Here is an 18500-nt window from a genome sequence, read left to right on the forward strand (position 1 = left end):
CTGTTTTGTGACACGCGAAAAGAGAAGAATGTGGATGAAAAATTGGTGTCACAGATTCACTCGCGAAAACTTGATGAGTGAATCATAATTCAACGAGAAAAAGGATTATCTAAACTATTTATACGTTGACGGTCCAACATTTGAAACAGTACTGGAAGTGGTTGTCCCCATGCACAAGCATCCGCAAAAGGGGCGGGGGATTGGGGGAGGGAAATGAGTGGAAGAGGGACCACTTTTCACTTCCCCTCCCGCCCTAGGAATGTAGGTTCAAAAATGGTTCAAATGGCTCTGAGCACTATGGGACTTAACATCTACAGTCATCAGTCCCCTAGAACTTAGAACTACTTAAACCTAACTGACCTAAGGACATCACTCACATCCATGCCCGAGGCAGGATTCGAACCTGCGACCGTAGCGGTCACGCGGTTCCAGACTGAAGCGCCTAGAACCGCACGGCCACACCAGCCGGCAGGAATGTAGGATGCGGAGTTTTTATTCATTACAAAATTCTCATACACTTTTAGAAGTGATTACCCGTGTTTCTGTAGGCTTTTTCATTAAGCCAAATGTAGCATTTCATGACTGATTGCAGAGGTGCAATACTATGGCTGTAGCAGTTGTTGTATAACTTGACCGCTGGATTTAAATATCAAAGTAATCTACATATAACAAATACTGAATGGATAACCATCAATTCTGTGGGACATTATTCGTTTTTTGTGTCATCTATAAAAAATTATTTCGTTTTTGCATGATGCCCATCGAAACTGAACCCTTTTATATAAAAAATGGCAATTTTAGAATCTTGCACCATATTACTATAACTACACAAAGACATAACAATGAGAGACGAATTTTTGCTCAACGATACCTTGGCTTTTGGAAATTCTTTCCAAGTTTTGAAAGTTACAAGTGTAGTTTCATGTCCAAGTATCTTTGGCATTTTGACAACTTCGTGGATGCGCCCATGGATTAGGGGTAGCGTCACTGATTAGTAATTAAAGCGTTCTCGGTCCCGGGTTCGAAACCTGTCATTGCTTAAATTTGATTAATTATCAGCATTGATGGCCCAAGACTTGCGGCATAAGAAGTCAACCTCTTTCTGCCAACGGGCTGTCAAAGACGGCGGAGGAGCGGGCAGAGGTTCAAGGAACTCTCTTGTGCTTGGAAGAATCAGCAGTGATCAACGCCATGAGGACGCAAAGGCAACGGAAACCACTGCATTAAAGACACATAAAGTTCAATTGAAAAGATTGTCATGACGATCTCTCCGTTGCCAAAAGATTCCGTAAAAGTCACCCATTCGGATCTCTGGGAGGGCTCTGCTGAAGGGGAGGTCACCAAGAGAAAAAGATTGAATAATCAACGAAAGGATGATGTTCTACGACATGGGGCGTGGAATTTCCGAAGCTTGAACGTGGTAGGGAAGCTAGAAAATCTGGAAAGGGAAATGAAAATCCTCAATGTAGATTTTGTTGGGGTCATTGAAGTGAAATTGAAAGAAGAAAAGGATTTCTGGTCAGATGAGTATAGGGTAATATCAACAGCCACAGAAAATGGTATAACGGGCGTAGGATTCATTACGGATAGGAAGGTAGGGGCAGAGACAGTGTTACTGCGACCAGTTCAGTGATAGGGTTGTTTTATCATAATCGACAGGAAATCAACACTGATAACAATAGTTCAGGTATACATACCGACGTTGCAAGCTGAAGATGAAAAGATACAGAAAGTATATGAGGATGTTGAAGGGTTCAATACAGTATGTAAATGGGGATGAAAATCTAATAGTCATGGGGAACTGGAATGCAGTTGTAGGGGAAGGAGTAGAAGAAAAGGTTACAGGAGAATATGGGCTTGGGACAAGATATGAGAGAGGAGGAAGACTTATTGAGTTCTGCAATAAATTTCAGGTAGTAATAGAGAATATTGTGTTCAAGAATCACAAGAGGAGGAAGTATACTTGGAAAAGGTCAGGTGATATGGCAAGATTTCATTTATATTACATCATGGTCTGCCAGAGATTCCATAACTTGATACGGGATTGTAAAGTGTATCCAGGAACAGAAGTAGACTCAGATGACAATGTAGTAGTGATGAAGGAGTTTAAGAGATTAGTCAGGAAGAATCAATATACAAAGAAGTGGGACATGGAAGAACTAAGGCATGACAAGATATGCTTGAAGATCCCTATGGCTAGAGGTACAGCAATAAGGAACAGCTCAGTAGGCAGTACAGTTGAAGAGGAATGGACACCTCTAAAAAGGGCAATCACAGACGTTGCAAAGAAAAACATGGGTACAAAGAAGGTAACTGGTAAGAAACCATGGGTAACAGAAGAAATTTTCAGTTCATCAATGAAAGAAGGAAGTACAAAAACGTTCAGGGAAATTCAGGAATACATAAATACAATCCGCTGAAGAATGAAATAAATAGGAAGTGCTGGGAAGCTAAGATGAAATGGCTGCATGAAAAGGGTAAAGAAATCGAATAAGAAATGGCTGTCAGAAGGACAGACTCAGCATGTAGGAAAATCAAAATAACCTTCGTTGAAATTAAAAGCAAGGTTGGTAACATTAAGAATACAATGGGAATTCCAATGTTAAATGCAGAGGAGAGAGTGGATTGGTGGAAAGAGTTCATTGAAGGCCTCCATGAGGGAACTTTAGAGGACTCACAATCAAATAAGGCAGACGGGATGCATAACATAATTTCTAAAATCATTGTGGGAAGTGGCTACAAATCGACTTTTCCCCTTGGTGCATTAAAATGCAAGAGCTGACAAGTGCGAGAATTATCGCACGAACAGCATAACAGCTCATGCATCAAAGTTGTAGACAAGAATAATATACAGAAGAATGGAAAAGAAAATTGAGGATGTGTTAGATGACGATCAGTTTGGCTTCAGGAAAGATAAAGGCACCAGAGAGGCAATTCTGACGTTGTGGTTGAAAATGGAAGCAAGAATAAAAAAGAAAAATCACGACACGTTTATGGATTTTTCGACCTGGGAAAAACTTCGCCAATGTCAAATGGTGCAAGATGTTTGAAATTCTGAGAAAAATAGAGGTAAGCTATAGGGAGAGACGGATAATATACAGTATGTACATGAGCCAAGAGGGAGTAATAAGAGTGGACGATCAAGAACGAAGTGCTCGGATTAAAAATGGATGTAAGACAGACATGTAGTCTTTCACCCCTACTGTTCAATCTGCACATCGAAGAAGCAGTGATGGAAATAAAAGAAAGTTTCAGGAGTGGAATTAAAATTCAAGATGAAAGGATATCAATGATTAAATTCGTTGGTGACATTGCTGCCGTGTGATAATTGAAGAAGAATTAAAAATGACTGAAATGGCTCTGAACACTATGGGACTTAACATCTGAAATCATCAGTCCCCTAGAACTTAGAACTACTTAAACCTAACTCACCTAAGGACATCACACACATCCATGCCGGAGGCAGGATTCGAACCTGCGACCGTAACGGTCGCGCGGTTCCAGACTGAAGCGCCTAAAACCGCTCGGCCACATCTGCCGGCCAAGAAGAATTAAAGGATCTGCTGAAAGGGAATGAACAGTCTAATGAGTACAGAATATGGATTGAGAGTAATTCGAAGGAAGGCGAAACTAATGAGAAGTTGCGGAAAAGAGAACAGCGAGAAACTTAATCAGGGTTGATGGTGACGAAGTTAACGAATTCTGCTACCTAGGCAGCAAAATAACCAATGACGGTCAGAGCAAGGAGGACATCAAAAGCAGACTAGCACCGGCAGAAGGGGCATTTCTGGCCGGGAGAAGTATCAAACGTAGGTCTTAAGTTGAGGAAGAAAATCCAGAGATTGTACGTTTGCAGGACAGCATTGTATGGTAGTGAAACATGGACTGTGGGAAAACTAGAATAGAAGCGACTCGAAGCATTTGAGATTTGGTGCTACAGACGAATGTTGAAAATTAGGTCGACTGATACGGTAAGGAATGAGGAGGTTCTTCGCAGAATCGGAGAGCCAGGGAATATGTGGAAAACACTGACAAGGAGAAGGGACAGGATGATAGGACATCCGTTGAGATATCAGGGAATGACTTCCCTGGCACTATAGGGAGCTGTTGAGGGCAAAAACTGTAAAGGAAGACAAATATTGGAATACATCCAGGAGATAACTGAGGACGTAGGTTGCAAGTACTACTGTGAGGTGAAGAGGTTGGCACAGGAGAGGAATTCGTGGCGGGTCGCATCAAAGCAGTCAGAAGACTGATGTCAGATGTCGGCTTCCCCCCCCCCCCTCCCTCCTTCTCGCATACACTTTTTCCTGTATCCGTTTTCGGTAGTAATTATGGTGCGCGCTGTTTACAAATTTCGCACTGGAGTGCCCCTCTAAACTTGGCTCCCAAGCGGCCACACGTCCTGTACAGTAATCTTAACAGTTATTGCGTGTCTGGCGTCCCTCTCGTCTCAGTGCTTCAAGCTTGTGGCATCATTTACCACTGTCCCATTTGGGACGCAAATATTTTATTTCTTTCTGCATAAGCAAGGCAACTTTAAGCCTTGATTGTATCCGAAGGTTGAACTGACTGCTATAATGCCTGCAAATTGAAAAGAAAAAAAAGTTCTCGAAGTAATTTATTTTAGGAAAGGAATTGATTTGCCTATTTTGTGCGTTTGCACTTGGCTGCACTGTATGCCTGCTCGTAGTTTCTGTACGACAGTGAATTCTGTGCGTTTGTATGTGTGCGCGTGGTATGAACATATGGATGCCAGTGTAACATTCATTATATTTCAAATTTCCTGAAATAAGTGCAATGTCAATTTATTTTATACGTTCCAATAATGTTACATTATCACTACTGTGTTGAAGTGCCGTATTACTGCGTACACGTCTCATACACAAAATTTACTATTTACATTGCTCCCGGTCCAACACAAATTCTCATTGTCGTCATTCCATTATACAGCTGATAACGGCAGTAGTCCCCGGTGTGCCTGTTCCTTCGCATGCATGCATGTCCGAAGGAACTTTGTATATCGTAATTTGGAATAACACAGGCGCTGCAATATCGTAAAGAGGATGTACTTGCAGTGGAATCGAGGGCCACAAATTACAGTAATTTTACTCCTTTGAGCTGTGCTAAAAGATACTCATGGGGAAAAAAAGGAGAGAGAGAGAAGAAGAAGAAATCTATTACAAGGCCATATCTCACAGAAGAATACAAGACCCATATGGGTGGCGTTCAACTACTGGACAAGCAGATATAACTTCAGAGGACGAGGACAAGATCAAAAAAGTGATGGGGGCCATTATTCACCCTGTTATCTGCATTGCCAACACATGGCACGCATACCAATTTGCCAATCCAAATGAGAAGCGCCCACTTTTGCATGCCCGAAGGCGAATAGTGATGATGTACCTTTGAAAGAAAACAGAATCAACATCGAAACATAGAAAACCATAAGGAAGCAAAGTGATGGGGGGAAGGGAAAGCACTTTATTGTGCCGAGTAAAAAACACGGAGATGTGAATAATGCAACAAAAAAACCATAAAAATGTGAGACAGGTGCAATATTGGTGTACATTACAGATGTTTTATTTGATTTCACACAGGACACACAACAGTATTGCAAACAGTGTTTTTATTTTCTTCACGATGTTCCTGATAGTTTTCTGCACTGACAATAATATTGTTCCCCAAAAATGGGACATTCTATAGTTTTTGTATCAATACACTGAAATTTTTCATAACAGCTTTTCCTTTCATTTTCACTCAAGGTAAAAGAGAGGTTGGTTGAAATGGCTCTGAGCACTATGGGACTTAACTTCTGAGGTCATCAGTCCCCTAGAACTTAGAACTATTGAAACCTAACGAACCTAAGGACATCACACACATCCATGCCCGAGGCAGGATTCGAACTTGCGACGTAGCGGTCGCGCGGTTCCAGGCTGTAGCGCCTAGAACCGCTTGGCCACCCCGGCCGGCTAAGAGAGAGGTTGAAAAAAATAAAATAATTAAGTTTTGACAAGTAATGGGTTAAACCGGCAATGATAATTTGCCACGCAATTATACGTACATTAAGGGATTTTATTAGGGCAAATAGCGTACACAAGCACGCACACACGAACACCTACATATACTTTTTATTCCTAGCTTTGCACTGCTTTTTTTTAATTATCTACCTTCCTGACTGTAGGACACCGTTCCCATTTCTCAGTATTTTGTAAGCAACAAATCATACGATTCGTTCTTAATATAGTCATCCTCCTAATATCCCACAATGCCAACAATGATTCACCGGTAAACATTTCGATGCACTCCAGTAACAACGTACTTTCGTCTTGTTTCGAAATCATGTTTGTGTTAAGACTCAACAGCAATAACGGATAGCGTGTGTAAATATGCCCAGAGACTAAAGCACGCGAACGATTGCCAAGGATATTGTCAATATAACTGGTCAATACTGCCTGCAAACGGCACTGTATTTCCAGGCAGCGCAATATATTTCAAAATTATTTGGTGCGGTCGATAGTTTTGTGCAACCTTTCAGTCTAATCCCCACACGTTCAATGTTATTGCACATCCGGAAATATCATGCATAATGTTGAGCGTCTAGGGGCCATTTTAAAATGAAAAAAACCTAACATGTGATGGGTTAATGCGTCGCAGAAGTGACACGAAAGTTGATGGCGAGTCGCTATAAGGGCCAGGTACAGCCTCTTCGCCCTTTTTTCTCGATCATAAAACAACGCACATGAATCAAACTATTTTTCACAATGACTACTTTTTTGCTACAGCGCACAATATTGTTACGGAGTTAAGCTTGGCAATGAACTACCTCCACGGCAAAAATCTCAAGCTTGCAGTCAAAAAGCTTCAGCACCCACTCGCCGTAATTTCAAATCTGAAAATATCGTAGCGAAATAACAGCAAAAACTCAATTGCTCCACAAGGGGGAGTTGCACTTGGACGAAATACCACTGTAGAAATAACTGACAACAGCGTGCGTTGCGATCCAAGGGAAATGTTTCGTTTAACAGGCAGGAGATAAGAACTTGAAATGTAGGAGAACTCGCTGCTTCTCCCGCTTGATTCTTAAATTGTTCCCCTCTCTGCTTTTCTCTTCGGTAGGTACTACCTTTTTCCGTCCAGCTTTGACTGTGCCCTTGGCCGGACCAATTTCACCACCCCCTCGGTAGGGCCCCGTTCGTAAGTAGCGTCTGTCACGAAGACAGGATCTAGCAACTAACGTGAGCCATTGGTATATGCCTTGAAGTGTGCTCTTATTGTTACGTGATGGCGCGAGATATATATGTATTTTTTGTGTGTGTTTCAGAAGTCGGTCGTACGTTTCGTTTACAACACGTGGTTTTTCTTGTGCGTAGTGGCTTGAATCCTGTTATTCGCTAGACCTATGAAGATTAGGAGGAAATGGCGATTCATTGAGGGCAATGATAGTTTTGGATGTTCGGCTGACTTTTTCTTTTCACGTTTTTTTAAAAAAAGTTGATGGCTTTGACCTGACAGAGTGAAGTATAGTGTAACCCGAGGCATAGGTAGGATTGGAAGTTAATAGTTTGTGAGTTGGTGATGGCAACGAGGTTGACATGATAGTACACACATCAAAAAAAGTTTTGCATCACCCCAGTTCCTGAACTTCTGAAGATAGACGTTGACTGTGGATATTGTATCACAGACACATCTCTTTGACTGTTCAGAGATGTCACTAAACCGGCCCATAGATGTAAACAACCATGCATGAGCGGCGCCTATTAGATGGAGGGGGTCCAACAGCCGATCAGTTCCAGTCATTCCACCAGGAAGAAGGTACACAGCTCGTGTTGTCTGTAGTTCAGCCATGCCTAGACGGTCAGTACCGCGGTTCGATGGCATCTGCATTGTCACTTTGTGCCAAGAAGGGCTCTCAATAAGGGAAGTGTCCAGGCATCTTGGAGTGAACCAAAGCGATGATGTTCGGACATGGAACAGATACAGAGAGACAGGAACTGTCGATGACATGCCTCCCTCAGGCCGCCCAAGGGATTACTACTGTAGTGGATGACCGCTACCTACAGATTATGGCTCGAAGGAACCCTGACAGTAATGTCACCATGTTGAATAATGCTTTTCGTGCAGCCACAGGACGTCGTTTTCCGACTCAAACTGTGCACAATAGGCTGCAGCTTCACTCCCTACATCCATCTTTGCAACCACGACACCATGCAGCGTGGTACAGATGGGCCCAACTACATGCCAAATGGACCGCTCGGGATTGGCATCACGTTCTCTTCATTGATGAGTGTCACAGATGCCTTCAACCAGACAATCGTCAGAGACGTGTTTGGAGGCAAGCCAGCAGGCTGAACGCCTTAGACACACAGTCCAATGAGTGCAGCAAGGTGGAGGTTCCCTGCTGTTTTGGGGTGGCATTATGTGGGACAATGTACACCGCTGGTGGTCATGGAAGGTGCCGTAATGTATTCAACTTGTGAGATGTGGGAAACTGTCTAAAAACCACATCCAGGCCAGCAGACTGACTGGCTCTCACTGTTAATCCACCTGGTGGATTCAAACCATCGCCAGCATGCCTCTCCAAGTATCAGAAGTGGGTGCTTTAATGTACATGGTTTAGTGGGCGGGTTCCTTAACTTACATGTTGTCCATTGTGTCTTCCTCTAAAACCTCCTTGTTCCTTTGCCTGATTAAAATACAATCATTTTTCTTAGAACAACATTCTTCATTTTAAAAAATACAAATTTATATGTCTTGTCTGTCCCTTGATTGTTAAGTAGAATAATCACAGCATTGTGTAAACAATTTTGCAAGTACCATGTATTATGTTGACTTCATTTATAACCATTTCTCTTGAGAGACTATCATGTCTAGGTGTCTTTCTTTTCCTCATACTTCAAATTCCTTTATACACATCATATGGTATTGCATCCAGAATGTCATTTTTGTTATTATTTTTCTGCATCATTAATTTTCTTCTTGAACTACAGATATTGAAAAAGTTTGGAATACTTGTGTATTTTATCTCTGTTGTTAGTTAATGTTTTATCTACTGTCATACCTGATAATAAGCGCTGTCTACTCAGTTCCAGTTCAGTCTTCATTCTACTCAATTTTTAAAATACTGTCTCTTATAATAAATTTAATTATGTCTTCTGACATCCTGTCAGACATTTTTTAATATTTTTGTTTAATTTAGTATTTTTGATCATATTCTTGTTATTGTTGATTGAAACTTTGTTTCTCTTCACTAGCTGCCTTGTTTCACTTGAGAATTTTGCTGTCTCTGTACTACTTTTTTTGTATTTATATATATAACTTTTGTGGAATGACATTTTTGGCATATGAAATTCCTGAATATATTGTGCTCATTCTCAAGTATTAACGGTTCTCTGCCCCCACCCCCTCCTGCCCCCCTCTCAATCTCACATTCTCCGCCATTCTCTCATTGACTCACATACCTGCACTTGATGTCCTGAAACTCGGTGCTACATACTCCACTTCTTACTGGCACCACATTTTTTTCTCTGGTTGTTCTTCACTCCATTCCCAAATTAACTAACTCAGAATGCTGTAGCAGAGGTTCCACTATTCTTTCCCTACTTTGTGCTACAGTTCTCCATATAGTTATTTCTTCTTAATGCCTTTGCTTGCATCTATAATTCCCTTATTTATCTGTACATCTCATTTTCAGTATTCAAAAGGTGTACCACCCCGCACAGCTGATGAAACACACGAATAAAACATATAAGGTTACTAGAAGCTGCATCTGCTGATAAGTACATGCCAATCAGACAGCATCCAGCAACATGTTGTAAATGCTCCCCACACTCCTCCCTAACTCCTAACACTTTATTTTCCTCAGCTACATTTCTCTTCCACACAGTGCATTGCTAAGAAATGGAAGTACAAGAACCGTGCCCTTAAGTATTATTCCAGTGTTTAATAGAAGTGGGTGTTCAATATTTGTTGAAGATGCAAAAGGAAAACACTTTCACTTTTCTGCTCCTATGCACTCCGTATGACTCAAGTCTTCAGTAATTCCTCATGTTATTTAAGTCTTCTTTCAATATTTCAGCTGCGCATTTCACCCAGTTTTGATTGTTAGTTGCTTGCCCCTCCCCCCATGAACCATGGACGTTGGCTTGGTGGGGTGGCTTGCATCCCTTGGTGACACAGATACCTGTACAGTAGGTGCAAGCACAATGGAAGAGTATCTGTTAAGAGGCCAGACAAATATGTGTTTCCTGAAGAGGGGCAGCAACTTTTTCAGTAGTTGCAGATGTGTAGGTCCGGATGATTGACTGAATTGATCCCGTAACATCAGCAAACATGGTCTTTTAGCACTCCTGTTGTGAGCAGCTGAAAGCAAGGGGGAACAACAGCTGTCATTTTTCCCAAGGGCATGCAGCTCTGCTGTATGATTAAATGGTGATGCCATCCTCTTGGGTAATTTACTCCCTCATTTTTATCTCTGGGGAGTAATGACTCAAGATGATATCATCATTAGGGAAAACAAAACAGGAATTCTATGGGTCAGAACATGGATTGTTAGACCCCTTAATTGGAGAGGTGAGGTAGAGAGTTTAAAAAGGAAAATGGATAGATTGAATTTCAATATGGTGTGAATTACTGAATGTAGTGTCAAGAAGAACAGGACTTCAGGTCAGGTGGGTACAGGGTGATAAACACAAAAACAAACAGGGATAGTGCAGGAGGCAGCCTAATAATGAGTAAAAAATAGGAATGCAGGTAAGCTACTTTCAACAGCATAGTGCACGCATTATCATACTAAAGATAGACATGAAGCCAATACTGACCACAGTAGTACAAGATTATGTGCCAAGTAGCTCCACTGATGATGAAGAGGTTATTGAAATGTGTGATCAGATAAAAGAAATTATTCAGATAGTTAAGGGAACTGAAAATTTGTGATGGGAAAGTAAGATAAAGGAGAATAGTACGTGAATATGCACTTGGGAGGGGGGGAGTGAAACAGGAAGTTGCCTGTTAGAATTTTGCATGGAGCATAATTTAATCATTGCTAACACTTGTTTAAGAATTATGAAATACATGGGAGAGAACTGGAGGCACTGGAAGGTTTCAGATTGATTATAAGGGAAAGACGGTGATTTTGGAACCAGATTTTAAAGTGAAGGACACTGTCAGGGACAGATGTGGACTCTGACCACAATTTATTGGTTGTGAACTGTAGATTAAAACTGAAGAAATTGCAAAGAGGTAAGTAACTAAGGAGATGGGACCTGAATAATTTAAAAGAACCAGAGGTAGTTGAGAGCTTCAGAGGGAGCAATACGCGACGATTGACAAGAATGATGGAAAAGAATACAGTAGAAGACAAGTGAGTAGCCTTGATAGACGAATTGTGAAGGTAGCAGAGGATCAAACAAGTAAAAAGACAAGGCCTAGTAGAAATGCTTGGATATCACAGGAGATATTGAATTTAACTGATGAAAGGAGAAAATATAAAAATGCAGCAGGTGAAAAGGAATGCAAACTTAGAGAAAATGAGATTGACAGGATGGCTCTAAACATTGTCATGGCTGAAGACAGCTTATGAGGACTCTGCAATATCTTGTCAGGCATGTTTCCTTTGGAATCATGCTTTCAAAAATGGCTGACGAAATGCTGAAATGCAGGGAGGAGCGGGTGCACCTGTTACTACCATAACAGAAACAACAAAGTAACACAGCAGTTACCATTGTAAACAATGTGTTGAGGACTGCTCCTGTTACATGGATGCACTTCTATGAGACAGAGATGAAGTGGTGTAACACAGAATGGGTGCAACATTGTCAACTCCCACCACAAAAAGCACAAGCACAGAAGCCAGCCAATAAGCCCATAGTCACCTCTTTTTTTTATTTACCAAGAGATGGTGTGCACTCACACAGTTCCAAGACAAACAACAGTCACTGCAGATTACTATAAGAACATCCTGAAGCAATTGATAAAGGATCATATCCCCAGAAAATGAAGGAACCTCATTCAACAGTAGAAACTCCATCACAATAATGCCAGGCTGTCTGTTGATAATGCTGTTATCAAAGGTCTTGGCATAAAAAGACATCTGCAATGCACCCCGTCCCTCTTACAATCCCAACCTGGCTTAGAGTGACTTTTTTGTAACCTGATGGCCAAAAAAGGCACTTAAGTGATGTCGGTCTGGTTAGACCAACGCAGTGAAAGCTTTAGAGATGATCCTGAAGATGTTAAGAAATGACTTCCAGGTATAGAAAAAGAGGTAGGACAAGTGCATTGCATTGGGGGGGGGGGGGGTATTTGGAGGGGGAAAAATATATGTGAGAGTAATTTTTACAAACAGTATGAGCATTAATGTCAATCTTTATTGAACATTACTCACAGATAATGCCTATAGGAAAATTAAAGAGGCCTCTGAGAGAAAAGAGAAGCAACTGTATGAATATTTAGAGCTCAGATTGAAAACCAGTTCCAAGCAAAAAACAGAATGCTGAAAGGTGGAAGGATTACATAGAAGGACTATACAAGGGAAACGAACCTAAAGGCAATATTATGGAAAGGAAAGAAGACATAGATGAGATGGAAAATATGATAAAGCAAGAAGAATTTGACAAATCTCTGAAAGATCTAAGTTGAAACAAGGCACCTGGGGTAGAAGACATTCCGTCAGAACTACTGATATCCTTGGAAGAACTTGTCAGGACAAAACTATTCCACCAGTTGTGCAAGATGTATGAGGCAGGCAAACTACCCTCAAATTTCTAGAAGAATGTGATAATTATAGTTTCAAACAAAGCAGATTCTGTCAGGAGTGAATAACTATCAGTTTAATAAATCATGATTGAAAAATACTAACACGAATCCATCACAGAAGAATGGATAAACTGGTAGAAACTGACCTCAGGCAAAGTCATTTGCATTCCAGAGAAATGTAGGAACACCAAGGCAGTACTGACCATATGACTTGTCAGAAGACAGGTAAGGAGAGGCAAACGTACATTTATAGCATTTGTAAACTTAGAGCATGGTTCCCGAAACTACGGCCCAGGGGCTGGGTCCGGCCTCGTGACGCCAGTTTATCCAGCCTGCCCCACGGTACTGATATGCTTTCTAAAAATATATGGACCATAAGACATTGTGATACAGTTTAAATTTAAATATTATGTTTAGAATACTAGGAGATCTTCACATATGCGGAGACCTTCTGTCTGCTAAGTGCCTAAAATTTATTATGTTCTTTTTAAATTTATTGTATCAGGGTACTGTGCAGAATGATAATGCAACCTGTGCTCACCATTTTATCACTTATCTGGCCTGCTGTGGAAAAAGTTTGATGACATCTGATTTAGGTAAAGGTTTTAACAATGTTTACTGGAATACACTCTTTGCAATTTTGAAGGTAGCAGGGTTAAAATACAGAGAGCAAAAGGCTATTTACAAATTTCACAGAAACCCGATGGCAGTTATATGATCAAGGGCCATGAAATGAAGCAGTGGTTAAGGAGCAAGTGAGACAAGGTTTTTAACTATCCCCATTGTTATTCAACCAGTATATCAAGTAAGTAATAAGGGAAACTAGGAGAAGGAATTAAAATTCAATGAGAAGAAATAAAAAGTTGAGATCTGCTGATGACATTATGATTCTGTCAGAGATAGAAAATGACTTGGAAGAGCAATTTAATGGAATGGACAGTGTCTTGAAAGGACGATTTAAGAGGAACACCAACAAAGCAAAACATGGGTAATGGAATGTAGTTCAATAACATCACACTTTACTGTAGGAATTAGATTAGAAAATGGCACACAGAAAGTAGTAGCTGTGTTTTACTGTTTGGGCAGTAAAATAACTGATGAAGACCAAAGTAAAGAGGATATAAAATGTAGACTGAAGAAAAGAAACTGGTAAAATCGAATGTGGGTTTAAGTGTTAGAAAGTATTTTCTGAAGGTATTTGTCTGGAGTGTTGCCTTGGGTGCTACAGAAGAATGCTGAAGATTAGATGCATGGATTATGTAACTAATGAGGTAGGAAATGCAACTACAATTGCTTAGTTGTGGAAAGACATCAGGACCAGATGAGGTACCTATAAGATTCTACATAGGTTATGCAAAAGGACTTGCTCCCCTTCTAGCAGTAGTTTATCATGGATTGGTGGAGCGATGAAGGGGTACCTAGTGATTGGAAAATGCAGGTCAGTCTTGGTGTCAATAACAGTTATTGGACAGTTGCACATATTTGTAGGCCTATATTGTTGATGTTAATCTGTTGTAGAATTAGGGAACATGTGTTGCGCTCCAGAATTAAGACATTTTTGGAAGATGATAATCTTGTCACTGAGTGCCACCCCCCCCCCCCCCCCTCCCTCACCTTCCCTCCCTGCCACACACACAGACATTTTAGGAGAATGGGAATCTTGTCTATAAACTATAAAATCAAGATGTGTTATGCAAATGATATGCATCATAGAGAGGTTTACTATTGAAATTTCAAATGAGAGTTGGGCAACATATTCACTAAATGATGATGACAAGAAACTCTGATAAATTAGAGGTAATGCAGAGACTTACTGACATTCTTCCCTCAAGCCATTCATGAGTGGAACAGTGCCATCAGTAGTACCCTCTGTAATGTACCATTAGGTGGCTTGTGGTGTGTGATGTAGATGTAGACTGAGGGGGAAAGATATTTGTGACACTACTTGACTAAAAAAAGGGATTGATTGATACAACACATTCTGTAACATCAAGGGATCACCAACTTGGTTCTGGAAGGAAGTTGTGTGGAGAGGTTAATTTGTAGAGGGAGACCAAGAGAAGAATACAATAAGCAGGTTCAGAAGGATGTAGGTTGCAGTAATTATTCAGAAATCAAGAGGCATGCATGGAGTAGGGTAGCATGGAGATCTGCATCAAACCTGTCTTTGGACTGAAGACAACATAAATATAAGAAAACATCTTGTAAACAGAAAAGGGAAATGTATCTTATAGCTAGGAGGAGTAATGATCCCAAAACAGTGAAACTTTATAAAGACTACTGCACTGTATTAAGAAAAGTTATTAAAAAGTCTAGAAGTATGTGTACTGATGTCTGAGATTAGCACATCTGATAATAAAATTAAAACAATTTGGAATATTGTTAAAAGGGAAACAGGGCAACCAAGAGCACAGGAAGACTGTATTTATATCAAACACAATGAAAAGTTTGTTAACAAGAAGTCAGAAGTAGAGAGTATTTTTATTAATCATTTTTTAAGTGTTGTAGAGAAAATAGGATCCAGCTATTCATTAGAAAATGAAGGCAGTATATGGAAGAGGCAATACCTATGCAATTTGATAAAATTGAAATTCAACCCACCTCTCCTACTGAAATGAGAAAAATTGTAAATTCACTCAAAAGTAAAAGCTCACATGGAATTGATGGCTTTTTCAACAGAGTACTAAATGCTTGTTCCCCACAAATGAGTAGGATTCTCAGCCACATATGTAATACCTCACTGAAACAGCGCATTTTTCCAGATCGACTGAAATACGCTATTGTTAAACCATTGCATAAAAATCTGATGCTAACAAGTACCACCCAATCTCACTTCTGACAGCTTTATCCAAAATTCTTGAAAAAGTAATGTATTCAAGAGTAGCATCACATATTTGTAAAAATGAAGCACTAACAAAATGCCAGTTTGGTTTTCAGAAAGGCTTTTCAACAGAAAATGCTGTATATGCTTTGACTGATCGAGTATTAAATGCATTAAATAACTGAACATCACCCATTGGGATATTTTGTGATCTCTCAAAGGCTTTTGATTGTGTGAATCATGAAATTCTTCTAGATAAGCTTAAGTATTGTGATATGAGTGGGACAGTTCACAAGGGGTTTAATTCATATTTAACTGGAGGAATGCAGAAGGTTGAAATTAACAGTACAGATAGTGTGGAAAAATCAGCAGAGTCCTCCAACTGGAAGTTATCAAGAATGGTGTCCCACAGGGTTCAGTCTTGGGTCTATTTTTATTCTGTATATACAGGGTGTTACAAAAAGGTACGGCCAAACTTTCAGGAAACATTCCTCACACACAAATAAAGAAAATATGTTCTGTGGACATGTGTCCGGAAATGCTAACTTTCCATGTTAGAGCTCATTTTATTACTTCTCTTCAAATCACACTAATCATGGAATGGAAACACACAGTAATTAAAAAGTCTAGAAGTATGTGTACTGATGTCTGAGGCTGAACGGAAAGCCTCTCCAGTTTGTCTGACGAACCGGTTTCAGGCTCTGTCTCAGGCTGATACTGATCTTCGGCCTGACATGGCTGCTTGTCCTGTTCCAGAGGTTGCCCCTCAGTCTGCAAGATCCGGGCAGTTGCAGAGGGTGGGCTTACTGGTAGTTGGGAGCTCCAATGTCAGGCACGTAATGGGGCCCCTTAGGGAAATGGCAGCAAGAGAGGTGAAGAAAACCAATGTGCACTCCGTGTGCATACCGGGGGGAGTCATTCCAGATGTGGAAAGGGTCCTTCCAGATGCCATGAAGGGTACAGGGTGCACCCATCTGCAGGTGGTCGTTCATGTCGGCACCAATGATGTGTGTCGCTATGGATCGGAGGAAATCCTCTCTGGCTTCCGGCGGCTATCTGATTTGGTGAAGACTGCCAGTCTCGCTAGCGGGATGAAAGCAGAGCTCACCATCTGCAGCATCGTCGACAGGACTGACTGCGGACCTTTGGTACAGAGCCGAGTGGAGGGTCTGAATCAGAGGCTGAGACGGTTCTGCGACCGTGTGGGCTGCAGATTCCTCGACTTGCGCCATAGGGTGGAGGGGTTTCGGGTTCCGCTGAATAGGTCAGGAGTCCACTACACGCAACAAGCGGCTACACGGGTAGCAGGGGTTGTGTGGCGTGGGCTGGGCGGGTTTTTAGGTTAGATGGCCTTGGGCAAGTACAGAAAGGGCAACAGCCTCAACGGGTGCGGGGCAAAGTCAAGACATGCGGGGACCAAGCAGCAATCGGTATTGTAATTGTCAACTGTTGAAGCTGCGTTGGTAAAGTACCGGAACTTCAAGCGCTGATAGAAAGCACCGAAGCTGAAATCGTTATAGGTACAGAAAGCTGGCTTAAGCCAGAGATAAATTCTGCCGAAATTTTTACAAAGGTACAGACGGTGTTTAGAAAGGATAGATTGCATGCAACCGGTGGTGGAGTGTTCGTCGCTCTTAGTAGTAGTTTATCCTGTAGTGAAGTAGAAGTGGATAGTTCCTGTGAATTATTATGGGTGGAGGTTACACTAAACAACCGAACTAGGTTAATAATTGGCTCCTTTTACCGACCTCCCGCCTCACCAGCATTAGTGGCAGAACAACTGAGAGAAAATTTGGAATGCATTTCACATAAATTTTCTCAGCATGTTATAGTCTTAGGTGGAGATTTCAATTTACCAGATATAGACTGGGACACTCAGATGTTTAGGACGGGTGGTAGGGATAGAGCATCGAGTGACATTATACTGAGTGCACTATCCGAAAATTACCTCAAGCAATTAAACAGAGAACCGACTCGTGGAGATAACATCTTGGACCTACTGATAACAAACAGACCCGAACTTTTCGACTCTGTATGTACAGAACAGGGAATCAGTGATCATAAGGCCATTGCAGCATCCCTGAATATGGAAGTTAATAGGAATATAAAGAAAAGGGAGGAAGGTTTATCTGTTTAGCAAGAGTAATAGAAGGCAGATTTCAGACTACCTAACAGATCAAAACGAAAATTTCTGTTCCGACACTGACAATGTTGAGTGTTTATGGAAAAAGTTCAAGGCAATCGTAAAATGCGTTTTAGACAGGTACGTGCCGAATAAAACTGTGAGGGACGGGAAAAACCCACCGTGGTACAACAACAAAGTTAGGAAACTACTGCGAAAGCAATGAGAGCTCCACTCCAAGTTTAAACGCAGCCAAAACCTCTCAGACAAACAGAAGCTAAACGATGTCAAAGTTAGTGTAAGGAGGGCTATGCGTGAAGCGTTCATTGAATTCGAAAGTAAAATTCTATGTACCAACTTGACAGAAAATCCTAGGAAGTTCTGGTCTTACGTTAAATCAGTAAGTGGCTCGAAACAGCATATCCAGACACTACGGGATGATGATGGCATTGAAACAGAGGATGACACGCGTAAAGCTGAAATACTAAACACCTTTTTCCAAAGCTGTTTCACAGAGGAAGACCGCACTGCAGTTCCTTCTCTAAATCCTCGCACAAACGAAAAAATGGCTGACATCGAAATAAGTGTCCAAGGAATAGAAAAGCAACTGGAATCACTCAATAGAGGAAAGTCCACTGGACCTGACGGGATACCAATTCGATTCTACACAGAGTACGCGAAAGAACTTGCCCCCCTTCTAACAGCCGTGTATCGCAAGTCTCTAGAGGAACGGAGGGTTCCAAATGATTGGAAAAGAGCACAGATAGTCCCAGTCTTCAAGAAGGGTCGTCGAGCAGATGC

General features: G+C 41.2%; 1 protein-coding gene across 5 annotated transcripts in view; it reads left to right on the plus strand.

The window, feature by feature from the left end:
* Window positions 1–18500, plus strand: part of LOC124775050 (microsomal triacylglycerol transfer protein) — a 202414-nt gene that overhangs the window by 107695 nt on the left and 76219 nt on the right. The gene's annotated exons all lie outside the window — the stretch shown is intronic.

This window comes from Schistocerca piceifrons, chromosome 2 (genome assembly GCF_021461385.2).
Source record: "Schistocerca piceifrons isolate TAMUIC-IGC-003096 chromosome 2, iqSchPice1.1, whole genome shotgun sequence".
Classification (NCBI taxonomy): Eukaryota; Metazoa; Arthropoda; class Insecta; order Orthoptera; family Acrididae; genus Schistocerca; species Schistocerca piceifrons.